At 36.5% G+C, this 6,288-nt stretch overlaps 1 long non-coding RNA gene across 1 annotated transcript; it reads right to left on the bottom strand.

Annotated features, from left to right (window-relative positions):
* Nucleotides 1–733: 733 nt before the first annotated feature.
* On the bottom strand, nucleotides 734–1,293 carry LOC141591146 (uncharacterized). The gene is made up of 3 exons (XR_012520687.1): nucleotides 1,203–1,293; nucleotides 877–914; nucleotides 734–764 (listed from the first exon to the last, which is right to left on the bottom strand). It is a non-coding gene; the product is annotated as an uncharacterized LOC141591146 (long non-coding RNA).
* Nucleotides 1,294–6,288: the final 4,995 nt, after the last annotated feature.

Below are 6,288 nucleotides of genomic sequence, written 5' to 3'. Positions count from 1 at the left end.
CTCTGAGATCATTAAGGTCCATCTTTCCAAGCATCCATTGAGGGCGGGTTTCTCGAAGAGGTATTTGACGGGATTTATTTTATAATACACTTTGACCGAGTAGCTAAGCATATAATGGCGTAGCTTCTTGGTTCCCCACACAAGAGCGAGGCATGTCTTCTCGAGAGGTGTATACTTACTTTCGTACTCCAAGAACTTCTTACTAAGGTAGTATATAGCTCTTTCTTCTTTTCCAACAGTCTGTGCGAGCATTAGGGGTGAGCAAAACCGGGTACCCGATACGGTTTTCAAAACCGTATCCGGTATACGATTTTTAAAACAGCAAATTTTCGGTTCTGGATACGATACGTTTTAACCGGGTATACGGTTTTCGGGTATACGGTTAAACCGTATAAAAAAATCCGGATACCCGAATACGGTTTCCTAAATTTTCATTAAATACAATAAAAAAAAAGGAAAACACGGTCAGTACTCAGTAGTCACTGCACTGTAAAGTGTAAAATGCCAAACCTGCTTCTTTAAGGCCAAATAAAGGCCTGCCAATGTCCAAGTTAAAAGTTCAAATCTCACAAAAACTCACTTCCAAAATATACCCAAATGGTAAATATTACAAGTCTTACAAAACATCATCTACCAAATATTCAATACAATCATCAAAGTGTCTAATACACGAAATAAAACGAAGCAATGATTTGGCTAAGTAGTAAGGCTTCAAATCTTCAAGACACTGATGTCATGATGCTCTATGATCAAGTCCTTCATATCTACAATTACAAATCAACAAAAACAATACATTAAAATTTAAGGTGATTAGGTGAGATACAAAAAAAAAAGTAAAACTTCAAATATAAACACAAGGTTTGAATAAAATAAAACCTTCTTGTAGTTTTTCCATTTCATTCAAGCATCTTCGACTATGACAAGAGGAGAATACACGAATTTAAGATGAAACTAAGCATAAATTAGAACAAATTATAAAAGTAGAAAAACAAAAAATAAAAACAAAAATACGATAATCAGAACAACATACAACATATAATCAAACGGTTTTGACAACATTCCAACATCTAATCGAAATACAAAATAAAAAACAAAAAAAAAACATGAAAAAAACAAAAAAGAACAAAAGTACAAAAAAAAATCAATCGAAATACATTAAAATAGATGAAGTACAAAATTAAAATTAAAATTAGACAACAAACCTTGATAAAGAGATGATTTGAGAGGCAGATCTGAATTTTGGGAAATAATTTGTTTGAATTGAGGATCTAAATTTTAAATTAGAGTTTAAAATTGGGGGACAATGAGAAAGATGATGTTGTATTGTTGTGTTTGTGTATGTGTTGAATGGGGCGACGGATGGTCTTAGGGTTATGACTTACATGCGTGTTTTTTTTTTTAAATAAATCTTAAAACCGGGTCAAAGTGGGCATCCGCTTTTCCAATTACGCTGACCCGAATAGGATACGGTTTCTAAAAACCCGTATCGGGTATACGAAAAAAAAGCTTATATACGGAAAACCGTATAATGAGAACCGTATACCGTATCGTATCCGTATTTAAAAACCGTTTCGGAAATTTTTGCTCAGCCCTAGCGAGCATAGCCCCCATGGTTGTTTCGGTAACTGTGAGATATAAACCAAGAGTTTGATCTTGTTGGGGAGGCATTAGCGCTGGTGGCTTGGCCAATATCTCCTTTATCTTGTCAAATGCCTTTTGACAGTCATCGTCCCATACGGTATGGTCCGTTTTCTTGAGCTTTTTGAAGATAGGTTCGCAGATCATAGTGAGTTTCGATATGAATCGACTTATGTACTGCACTTTCCCCAGGAATCCTCTAACCTATTTTTCTTTTTGGGGTTGTGGCATCTCGATTAAGACCTTGATCTTGGATGGATCGATTTCTATTCCTCTCTGGCTGACAACGTATCCCAGAAGCTTGTCTGACGTTACTCCGAATGCACGTTTATGAGGATTGAGCCTTATGTTATATTTGCGCAATCTGAGGAAGAATTTGCGAAGGTTCGCGATCCGATGTGCCCTTTTCTATCCTTAGATTTGACGATCATATCGTCCACGTACACCTCCATCTCTTTATGCATCATGTCATGTAGCAAAGTAGTCGCAGTGCGTTGGTACGTAGCTCCAGCATTGATTAGTGATGTGAAAATTATTTGCGCACGTTTAGTCCCCTAATTGAACCTATTTTGCATACTATTATAACATTCTATAGCCATTTTATCCATCAAATGTTTTCTATTTTGCTTTCCTGATGCATTTCATATGTTTTGTAGAAAAGAAGGTAATTAGGCGGAAATTCCCGTCTCCCATGCATATTTATAAGCTTTTTGATGATACTGGATGGACTAGTATGAATAGGAGGCAATAATGATGACCAAGGATGTAGGAATAAAGAGTATATAGAAGGATCATAGGGTTTAAAGGCAAGGATGACGAGAAGGAAGCCATTGCAAGAAGAAATTGCTCGGAAACCAAACCAAGGGTTGCTCCTTTGGCTCTGAAAGTATGCTAGATGTAACGGTGTCGAAAAATCATGTGGTCTAGGCTTTTGAATCACACCAATAGGAGTCCGGATGAGAAAATGATGTCCGTTTTACAATCCGAGCTCAAACAGAGAAGCTGTCCGTCAATCCGCTCGTCCCGAGACTCAAGACGCTCGTCCCCTGAGACAAGACGCTCGTCCTCCCTTCCAGGATGCTCCTCTTGAGACCTTAAGATCTGAGCGTCCCGTGCTTGATCCGCTCGTCTCCCCCTGCTACAGGACGAGCGTCCCGACCCCTTGGCCGCTCGGATTCCTCTCCAGTGCAATACGTCCTCTTCTTTCTCCATTCAAGATGCGCATATTTTTGAAAGACTAGCTAAAAGGAGACCCGCATCTTTTCTTGATAGGAGCAATTCCTCAAGGACTTAATCGTCATTTAAGCCCTTAGTAACCCTAATTCTTGTACCTAATCTTTAGTATAAATACCCCATTGTACTACTTAGATTAGCAAGCTCTCATATTAGAAAATCCTCTTAGAATAGATTAGTAGTAGATTAGATTAGATTAATCTTCAATCTTTCCAAAAAACTATACATTAATCTTTCCTTAATTATTGTTCAAGTTTATTACTATTGGTAATTGAAGATTATTGGGTTATTATTGGAGGATTGACAACCCTTCATCAATCAATCAAATTCTCTTCTTTTATTCTTTGCTTTATTATTTGATATTATCTCAAATTGGTATAATTCTTTTACTCTTTACTCTTTATTGTTTATTTCCTTAAGCTCTTATCATGTTTATACTTGTTGTAATGATTGACACCGTTAATGACATGTTTTCCATGATAATGAGTGAGTAGTTTCCTTTAGCTAGGATTAATGGGTAATTAAGGGAAACAAACATTAGGATTAATCATGTTTAATTTAATATGTTTTCATAATTAATTTGCTTGCTTGTTGTGATGTCAACCTATGCACATGTTATGTTTGATGAAATGCTAAGCTTATGAATCCTTGCATTTATAACCATCTCTTATCTACTCAACTTGACTTGTAAGATATAAACCAACTCGAGTCTTGTTAGACCATGCATAGAAGTGATTAGGAGGAAATTAAGTCGACTTGTAGGTGTTGTACAATCTAATCGATTCGGCTCCGGGACCCAACTCTTCCTAAGAACCGTAAGACATAAACCAACTTGGTTCCTTTACAACATTAATTGCTTTCAACTTTGTGAACATGTTTGTATGGTCAACTCCCATGAATCCCCTATGAACCCATGATACCCTAGCACTTTTAATCATTTGTTTACATCTTTCCTTTTATTGCTTGTTTTACTTTATTGTTTGCATTAGTCTAGAACACAACTACAAACCCAAACAATTTGTGACACTAGCATAAATTGAGATAGATAGACCTAGAACCCAAAGCACACCGTCCCATGGATCGACCTCGACTTACCACTAACTAGTTGTTTGTTGAGAATTATAAATGTGTTTGTTTGGGAGACCCGACGACATCACCCATCAAAAGGGCGTCGTTGCCGGGGATGGTGTTAAGTGATTAAGTTCTTACTTGTTTGTCTATTTTTATTTGTGCATTAATCTTGAGGAACTTATTCTCAAGGTTCGTTTTTACCGTTTTCTTGTAGTTTCCATGCTTGTAGTTGTTTCCTTGTCTTAGCTATGATGGCGCAAGACTTGACATATGGAGTATGTGGTGGATCTTTTGAGTATGATTATGGGTATGGGGAGTTTGAGAAGCAAGTCAACACAAACCTACCTTACTATTCATACAATGAAAATCCTAACTACTACCCCAAATTTTCTCACCAAAATCACCATATCCAATATCCACAACAACCACCCACCCAATACCCACTTCATAATGAATTTCAATTGCCACAATACAACCACTTTCACACTTACCCACAACAAGAAAATGAACCCATTCAAAATATGATTCTCCAAATGATGGGAGATTAACAAAACTTCTTCAAATAAATGCTAGAGGAAAGCCAAAAGAGGGACAATGTTCTTCAAGGCATTGTTGCCCAAGGTGAGGAATAGGAGGTTCAAATTGCCCAAATGAAAGAATCCCAAGAAATCACTCCCCACCATTCTTTGGACATTGATCATGAATGTGAATTTGAAGTAGTAACCTTTGACATGGAAAATGAGAAGTGGGAAGAGCCAACCTCCTTGAGCTCTTGTGAGTATGAAAGTGTGGTGTTTGATGAAGAAGATATGAGGTTAAGTAATCCAAGTACTCTTAGCCTTTGTGAGTATGAGGGTGTGTCATTTGAAGTGGATGTTGAGGTGTTGGAGAAAGAGTTGGTGAAGAAGTGTGAAGCCCCTATTTATGATTCATATGAACATAGTGATGATGACAAGCCTATGGAAGAAGCTTATGCGGGATATGTGTCATGGAATGAAGAAGAGGAATGGATTTGTGAGATTGCCTCACTTGAGGAGCCCATCCTTGAGAAGTTTTAGGTATGCTTCCATGAAGAAGATGAATTCCTCTCTCCTATTGACCATGAAGACCTTTTTGCACCCACCATGGAACCTATGATTGTTGGAGATGATATGGTGGATCTTCTCCAAAAAGTCAAATCATTATATAAAGGGTACTTGGTGGAAAAGCTCAAGAAGAAAATTGCAAATGAGCTTGCTTGTGGAAATTTGGCACCCACAACATCAATTCCTAAGGTATCCGATCATCAATACTATGAGAATTCTCCTTCTACTCTTGAAGGATTGATAAATCCAAATGCTATCATCATCACAAAAATTGAAGGAGAAGATGGTGAGTGGAAGTCTCCGGACGAATATGAACCATACTTCATACCTTATGTTGACAAGAATCATGGGATTGCCGGTTTGAAGCATTACAAAGACTCAAGTGACAAGGGCAAGGTGAAAGAGAGAATAAGTGACAAGCTTCCTTGGCCAAGCTTTATTTTGAATTGGAACAAACCGTATTCATGCTTATTTGAGGATTGTGCTCAAGCATTTGACCGATTATTGAGAGCATTGAGCAACATGGACAACATCAATAATCATGGCAACAAGGAATGAGTTTGGTGGAGTCCTCCCTCAAACCACCATTTGTAAGATACCCTTTCCTTTGACTTTGCATTACATTTAGACTTACATTTAGTTATATACATATACATTTAGCTTGCATTTGTATTATCTTGCATTTACATTAGCTAGTTCATATAGTATAGTTGGATTGTAATATATCTCACATGATTCATGTAGATAGTTGCATATAGACTAGAGTTCATGCATAGTCACTAATGACCAATCCTATTCTTTTCTACACTAGAAATAGTGCTTAAATCGGTTTGGGGAGGTTTGATCATAGGTGACTTAAGCATTTAGCATGCATCATCTAGTATAGTGTAGATTGCATTCATTTGTTCAATATGCCATATAAAATTGCATTTAGTTAGAGCATGCATTCATTCATATCATATCATTGCATTAGTACTTTTTCCATAAACCTTACAAAATCCAAAAACATGTATTTCTTTTTCATTCCTACTCCTACATGTACATTGAGGACGATGTCCAAAATAAAGTGGGGGATGGGAATTTATATTCCAAAAATGCATAAAAAATAAATTTTTTTCGAAAAATCACAAAAATATGTCTTTTTATTTCATTAATCATAAAAACCTTAAAAATTTTAAAAATTCAAAAATCCAAAAATATGTTCATTTCTTTTGTAGTGTAGTCTTGTATATATTGTTTTGTATATATTGTGCTTGTCCAT

Source organism: Silene latifolia, chromosome 7 (assembly GCF_048544455.1).
Source record: "Silene latifolia isolate original U9 population chromosome 7, ASM4854445v1, whole genome shotgun sequence".
Classification (NCBI taxonomy): Eukaryota; Viridiplantae; Streptophyta; class Magnoliopsida; order Caryophyllales; family Caryophyllaceae; genus Silene; species Silene latifolia.
This window is presented reverse-complemented; position numbering and strand designations above follow the sequence as displayed.